Source organism: Carlito syrichta, unplaced genomic scaffold, assembly GCF_000164805.1.
Source record: "Carlito syrichta isolate Samal-C Ts95f unplaced genomic scaffold, Tarsius_syrichta-2.0.1 Scaffold6068, whole genome shotgun sequence".
Lineage (NCBI taxonomy): Eukaryota > Metazoa > Chordata > Mammalia > Primates > Tarsiidae > Carlito > Carlito syrichta.
In genome coordinates, this window is record NW_006950164.1 from 1 (window position 1) to 8,071 (window position 8,071).

The 8,071-nt window shown below is 39.8% G+C and overlaps 1 pseudogene; it reads right to left on the bottom strand.

Moving 5' to 3' along the window:
* Positions 1 to 3,663: 3,663 nt before the first annotated feature.
* Positions 3,664 to 4,446, bottom strand: LOC103250765 (annotated as a pseudogene).
* Positions 4,447 to 8,071: the final 3,625 nt, after the last annotated feature.

Consider the following 8,071-nt stretch of genomic DNA (forward strand, 5'->3'; position numbering starts at 1 on the left):
CACACACACACACTTGCGTGCACGCGCACACACACAAAGACACACATGGCCTGTTCCTTTACAGCAGTGGTTCTTTTGTGGAAGACAGTTTTTCTATGGACGGTAAAGTGGAGGGGAGGGGTCATCAGGCATTAAATTATCACAAGGAGTGGGTAACTTAAATCCCTCGCATGTGCAGTTGACAATAGTGTTCGCACTCCTATGAGAATCTAATGCCATGACTGGTCTGATGAGAGACAGAGCTCTGCTCGCCTGCCACTCACCTCTTGCTGTGTTGCCTGGTTTCTAACAGACCATGGGCTGGTACTGGTCTGCAGCCCAAGGATTGGGGATCTCTGCTTTACAGAACATCGGAAGATAGGTAGTCTAAGGTAGAGGACTTCAAACTTAACCAGCTGTAAAATCAAGGAGGATTGTTTAAAATGCATCTTACTTTCTCTGTGAACACACACATGTCCAGCAAGGCAAAATATGATACCAAGTAAGGGAGTAAGACACAGAAGAGTGGGTATTGTCTGCAACATTTTCTCAAAGATGGGGTGGAGTGTGAATAAATATATATGCTTCCATTTGTCATATTTGCATAAACTCTAGCAGGAATAATTTTTCATCTTAGATTATAGCTGTTTATGTACCTATTTACATGCTTGTTTTCTTCACTTGTGTGGTTTATTATCTTTATTTTTACAACCAGTAATCCTTCCAGATCTCTCTGTGGGATCTGGCAAGGCACTCAAGCTTTAGACTCTGCTCCAGGAGTGTATGGCATGCCCTGAGACAGCGCCCTTGGCAGCCCAGGAGGTCAAGGTGTCCTGGGGTGGCTGCTGAAGGAGGTGAATCCTTTTCTGTCCCCTCTGCCTTTCCCTCACTTATCTGTGCCATCTTCCAGATATAGGAGGTATGGTTAGGGCCCAGAATGGGTGCTTTAGAGGCCTTAAGGAGATGCCCACAGACTTCACTTCTGCCCAATTTTGCTTCTCATCAAAGCTAGGAAAACACCTACCAAAAACATTTCAATCTCTCCTCTGATACCTGGCATCTACCAGTCAGCCTTACTCCCTGTATCTCCCTTCTAGGGAATTTTGACACTTAAACCCACACACAGGGTTGACCAGAGTCCCAGATAGCTCTGAGCTTCACACCTGTGCCTCATTGGCATGCATTTTTTCCATGGTAGCAACTGGGATTTGGCACCAGGTGGTGCTGATGCACCAATACAGGAGTCACTTGACATAGGCCCACACTGAGTTCAGCACTCTGGCACACAGATGCATCAACAACCACCTCGGGTATGAATTTGTGTGAATCTGTGTGTCTGTCTTTGTTCATTTTCCAGTGTCACTTGTGGACGGCAGTCTGCAGTGTGGGCACGGATGGTGACAAGAATTCTTTTGCTTGTGTACCTCATGATGCTGACCTTCAGTATGGTCATCAACAGCATGGCAGCCGGCTCTGCACTACTAAGCAGTAACTCCTCCAAAGGGAGCCATACCTCTCTCCTCCAAGTATTTTTGACATAATTTCCCTGCAATCTCATTGGATCTTTCTAAGGCATGTGCTCTTTTGCCTCCAATGGATGTATCACATTTCTGGTTTTCTGGTTTTGTCTTTGGCTCCACCAGATGAGGAATGGATTTTTATTTTTATTTTTATTTTTGAATCGGGGGTCTCACTCTGTCACCCAAGTTGAAGTGCAGTGTATGATCACAACAGATGACAGCCTTGATCTCCTGATCTCAGGTTATCCTTCCACCTCAGCATCCTGAATAGCTGGGACTACAGGTGTGTGCCACTGTGCCTGGGCAAGTTTTTTATTTATTTATTTTTATAGAGATAAGGTTTTGCCATGCTGTCCATGCTGGTCTCGAACGCCTGGGCTCAAGCTATCTGCCCACTTTGGCCTCCAAAAATGCTGGAATTACAGAAATAAGCCTCCATGCCCAGCCTGGATATTCTTTTCACAATGAGACTGTTCTTCTAATGCTGCTCACAGAGCCCTCATCTGTGTTTCTTGCTGGTGCTGATGTGTAAAGACCAACACTGAAAGATATATTCTATAAAGAGATTATAGCCTTAACATGTCAAAAGACAACATGGTGAGAAGAAGTTTTATCCTATCTTTATGCTATAAAATTCCAAACAAAACCAAATTACTCTTCACATCATCCTGCATACTCTGGGCAAGACTTACCTATGAGATCATCATAGCTAAAGTACCATAGTAAGCGCTGGGAAAGTCTCTGGGAATTGTGGTCACAGCTGGGACTACAGGTGTGCGCCACCATGCCTGAGTAAGTTATTTATTTATTTACTTATTTATTTATTTATTTATTTATTTTTATAGAGTTGAGGTTTTACTGTGTTGTCCATGAATGATGAGTGTCATGGTGATGAGGTAACCAACATGAAATAAATTCCATTAAAGAGTTAGGAAGCATAAAAACAAGCTAAAAAGTTTTTCCAAGAGTCAAGATTTTTAGCCGAGCATGGTAGTGTGCCCCTGTAGTTCCAGGTACTTGGAAGGATGAGGCGGAAGGATCGCCAGAGCCCAGCAGGTTGAGGCTGCGGTGGCCGGTAGTGTGCCACTGCACTCCAGTCTGGGTGACAGAGTGAGACACCAACTCAAAAAAAAAAAGTAAAGACTTTGTGAGGATTATAGCCATTGTGTTACCTTTTTCTCATAGGGGAAGAATTAAAATTTGCCAGGAACTACATATTTGTTTAGTAAAGAACGTGAAGAGATGGTTCTTGCACATCACAATCTTCACATCTACTAGTTGGAGTATAAGTAAGGCCTAAAATTCCTTTCTCTACCTATTATTATTCTAATGTTTCAGCACTAAGAATTTGGCCTTATAAAATATCAATAAGGCTGGGCTCGGTGACTCAGTCTGTAATCCCGCACCTTGGGAGGCCAGTGTGAGTGAATTGCCTGAGCCTGTGGGTTCAAGATCCGCCTGGGCAACTTGGCGAGACCTCATCTCTACAATAAAAATCAAAAAAATCGGCCAAGTGTGGTAGCACAGGTCTGTAGTTCCAGCTACTTGGAAGGCTGAGGGGGAAGGACTGCCGGAGCCCAGCAGGTCAAGGCTGCAGTGGCCGGGAGTGGCCACTGCACTCCGGTCTGGGCAACTGAGACTCAAACTCAAAAGAAAAAACACATCAATATGACTGTGGTCATGGTGTACATGGCAAGCATATTTTTGCATGCTTCTCCATAGGCTTCATATCATTTAAGAATGCTTATTATTCCATGATAATTGATGCATTACTATAAGCAAATGAATTTTCTCTCCCTTTTCAATGGAAAGAAGTGCAAGAAGAAAAATAAGATAAATTGGGTAAAGCATACAAAATATATAAAAAGATGAAACAAATCATCTATAAAGAGTAATTACAATAAATGTTAACGGGTTACACTTGTATTTTATTTGGTTGTTTTCCACATCTTTGTCTCCACACCATTGATTCAAGTTCATAATTTTCCCAATTCTATCCAATGTCTCCCTAACTTTTAAGGCAACCATACTTTATAAGCTACCTTTGACTCTCTGTTTTGCTCCATGTATCTATTTTTCTGCCCACACATGTAGAGACTACTCTCACAATTGCTATAGTTTAAGTCTTGATAACTGCCTTAAATGCCCTCTATCTGCTTCATGTTTAAGAGTGCCTTGGCTGTTTTGGGGCTTTAACTGTCAAATGTAGCTGTAGTTGAGAGCCACAGGTGGAAAATGCTTTATACTTGCCTGCAGTGGAGGACATCCTCATCATGGAGGAGACAATTCTAGAATAGGAGAAGAGAATCCCATTGACAGGAAACACCTCCAGTAGTTCAGTGTCCACATATAAGACAATGTTGTTGATGAAAGTATCAGAGCTGGTCACCTTGAGAAGCTGAGGCAGGTCACAGAAGAAATGTGAGATTTCAGTACCTGCAGGAAAGGTCAACCGCATTGTCAATAGAACATGAAGCAGGGAGACCCAGAAAATGCTTAGTCATGTTATCAGAACCAGGAGGCCATGGAGGCAGGGATTCATGATAGCCATGTTGTGCAGGGGGTGGTAGATGGTCACAAACCAGTGATAGGCCATTACTGTCAGTAGGAAATTATCTATTCCAGCAAAACTCATTGAAAAGTACACCTGAGTGAGGCACCCTCTGTAAGAGATGTCTTTACGCTGTGTCTGGATGTTCATCAGCATCTTGGGGATCGTGGTTATGCTTAAACAGATGTCAGTAAAGGACAGGTTGGAGAGGGAAAAGTGCATGGGAGTGTGGAGATGAGTGTTAGAGCTGACAGCCAGGATGATGAGCAGGTTTCCCAACACCGTGACCAGGTACATGGACAGGAACAGCCCAAAGAGTTGGGGCTGCAATTCAGAATTTTCTGAGAGGCCCAAGAGGAGGAATTCTGATGATTCTCTGTGGTTTTCTGCTCCCATGAGGTAGTATGTCTGCTGGGGAAGGAGGCAAAAGCCACATTCATTGAACAGCCAGTTGACACCTCAGCTTGTTACCACTTCACAATCGCTTCCTTGGGTGGATGCTCATCACCATCCAAAAAGTCCTTCCAAAGACCATGGCTCATGAAGCAAGTGGTAGCTCACTTCCATTTTAAGTGTGTAAAGGCATTCAGACTTCTGTTAGTCATCAGCAATCTTCCTACATTTTATTTTTTCTTAAAAATTTTATTTTAAAGCTGTGTGGTACAATTCAGGATTTGGTATACAAGCAGACATACAGGCAAAGTTTGGGCCTCCCTTTTGTCCCCACTTTGTCTGGTTTGAGATCAAGTACATTATTGATATTGTGCCCCCCCCACCTCAACAGTATCCCACTGCTGCCAATCTCTTTCTTATAGTATCTTCCTGCTTTTTCATCTGTACACTATTTTTAATTATTCTATTTGAACCTATAGACATTAACTAATTTTTAATTTGATATGTCCTCTCCAAATAATTGAAGACATGTCGTGTCTTTTCTTGATAATTATTGTACTGTTTTTTCATTCTAATAGATCTACAATATGGTTAAGACATATATTTTGAATACAGCCTTTATTCTGTGACCTGACACTACATAGTGATGTGGTAGCTACCTCTCAGTAACTTTGTAATTTTTTTCTAAAAAAATAATTATCATCATCATTTTGTTTGAGAGATTTAAAAATGCCTTTGTAGACCAGGCATAGTACTTTACACCTGTAATACCTGAAATTTGGAAGGTTGAAGCAGGAGGATTGCTTGAGCCTAGGAGTTTAAGACCAGCCTGAGTGACATAGTGAGACCTCATCTCTATAAAAAATAAAAAATTAGCCCGGCATCATGGCATGTGCCTTTAGTTTCAGTTACTTGGGAACCTGAGGTAAGAGGATCACCTGAGCCCAAGAGTTTGAGGCTGTGATGAACCATGATCATGACACTGCACTACAACCTGAGCAACAGAGTGAGACCCCAACTCAAAAAATAAAAACAAAATGCCTTTATACATAATACAAGTTTCAATAAATGATAGCTGTCATTATCATTAAACTTTTTCTTTTATGATAATAATCTTAGATGTATAACTCTCTCAAGGTAGAGTATAAAGCTATAATTTAGAAAATGGTTTCTCGAGTTAAGACTTTCTGAAATAAAATTTTGATTTACCCGTTTACTACTGTGTGACCTTGATAATGTTATTTAATCTCTCCTAACTGCAGACACCTCACCTCTACAGTGAGTGGGAGGGGAAAAGTGAAATAAAATAATAGATGTAATTTTTTTATTGTAGTTCCTGTGACATACAATGGACATTTCATAAATATGAACTTGTGTCCTTAACATCACAATAAATCTGTCTTGTATGCCTGTCTTTCATTATTACTCCCTTTAAACTAGGGCAGTCATCAAGGAAAGAATTCTGATCCTTATGAATACAACAGATGTTACCTTTTTTGACTGCCATGACGTTATTCCAATTTATAAGGATCTTTATGCCTCATTCTTTTGAAGAATACCTGCCATGTGAATTCTTCTCAGAAGAGCTTCAAGCATGTGATCCACACACATAAGAAGAAGAAATGAAACATAAAACATTAAAGTGAAATAGAAACCATGTATGAAAGTTTTTCCTTATGAAATACAAGAAAAGTATCAAAGAATACTCTCAAGTGGAGATGTATTAAATCCAGCAGGGTTAATCACCAGTGTTCATAACTGATGAGTTTAATTTAAGAGATTCAAAATATATAAATACAATGTCATTAAGAAATTAAAAGGCAAATTTAAGATTAAAAAATAAATGTTTATTTTTTATGATAGAAAGGCGATCCATAATCAAACATATGGACTTTGCACCAACTTGGATGGATTGAAAGTCTATCATGCTCGGTGATCTATCACAGAAACAAAGAACAAAGTACCATGTGTTCTCTCTTATAAGTGGGCCTTGAACAATTATCATAATACTTTAAGAAAGGGATTGGCAATAGTGGGAGGGGGGTGGGATTGGGAGTTGAGGGAAACTGCCAGGGGAGGGAGGGGCACACCTCATCAACAAGGGTACCTGCATAATGAACATTTGTAAACCTAACCCTGAATTGTTCCCCACATCTTTAAAGTAAAATAAAAAGAAAAATGATTCATATTAGTAATGCCCAGAGAAACTTAATTACTTAAATACAGAAAAAAAATCATGCAAGACCAATTTAGTTTGGGAAGTTGGGTAGGTGAGATTTCTCTGAAACATGAGCATTTGAGCTGAGGGAGAAAGGATGGGTCATTGTGAACTAGGGGAAGTAAGGGAAGAATCAACATTCCAGGCTGGAAGAATGGAATACACATTTGTATATGACCATGATCTTAATAATAGGGCTTTTAGAGGCCAGTGAACGGAGAGTAGAAAACTGGGGTCAGGAAGCACAGGTGTGAGTTCTACAACAGAACATCCTGTACTCTTTCCTGATATTCCTATTGTGATAGTAATTTTTTATTTGTGGATCTGAGGTTGTGAGTATTTTGTCTCATCCTTTTAATTTCCAGGGATGCACATAGTATCTGTCACATAGTAGGTGCTCAAGAAATAAAAATATCAGATGTACAGTAAAGAAGGAGACCAAAAGTTACAATGACACAAAACAGAAATCTTCAAGCTCATCACATGCCTGACTATAGACACTAGATTGAATAGTAAGGTAAAGGACATATGTCTATTTTAAAGGAATAATGCATGGTGAACAAGTAATACCTATTCTAAGAATGGAGAATGTTAGAATGTTTGTTAACACACTTCTTCACAAACATAGGTCAATGAAGATAAATCTTAACTGCAATCCCAATGGAAAAAAAATGTGTTTGGAAAAACTTAATAGCCATGACTATGATTAGTAGCCAGGATAAGAAACTCTCAGAACACAAGGAAAACAAGGACAACTTCCAGTGAAAACTAAAGTACCTTCTTAGTATAAGAACTTCCCCTTCATAGACTAAATCAGTATGGGACTTCTCCAATCTCATTACTCTAGAAATAAAACTTAGCTCTCTTTCTCTCCTCTTTTCCTTCTTACTCCACCAGTACTCACTGGGTCACACTGACTCTCTTTGGTAGTTATCACTGAAGCTTTCTCTTCTCCATGGTCTGTTCCTGTAAAACTCAGTTGCGTTTTTACCTAGGCTGGGAACAGATAATTGAGGTAAAGAACAATGAGCATAAGTTTAAATTTTCTAGAGTCTCAAGGGTTGAATTCTCAGAGATTATCATTAAATAAATTGTGTCATTGTCTTTCCACTCTGCAAACAATTTAAATCTGCTAGGGTACCAAGAAATTAGCAAAGTGGAAAACTGTCAATTAATTTTGTGTCTACATAGGAGAAGATGGATGTATTTCCTCTAAGGAGAAACTTCTTTTCTTGGTTTCATTAAAAAGTCAAAAGGTTTCCCCTGAGGAAAATTTAATTTGTATAAGGAAGTAAACTTAGTAGTCATCTCTTGTGATGTGCCTCCCTTAAAGTAACCTTGGAGATTTTATGAGTCATTTAGTGTCTGCATTGTTATGGTGGTAAAAAGGTTCTTTTCAAAAAAATTGTT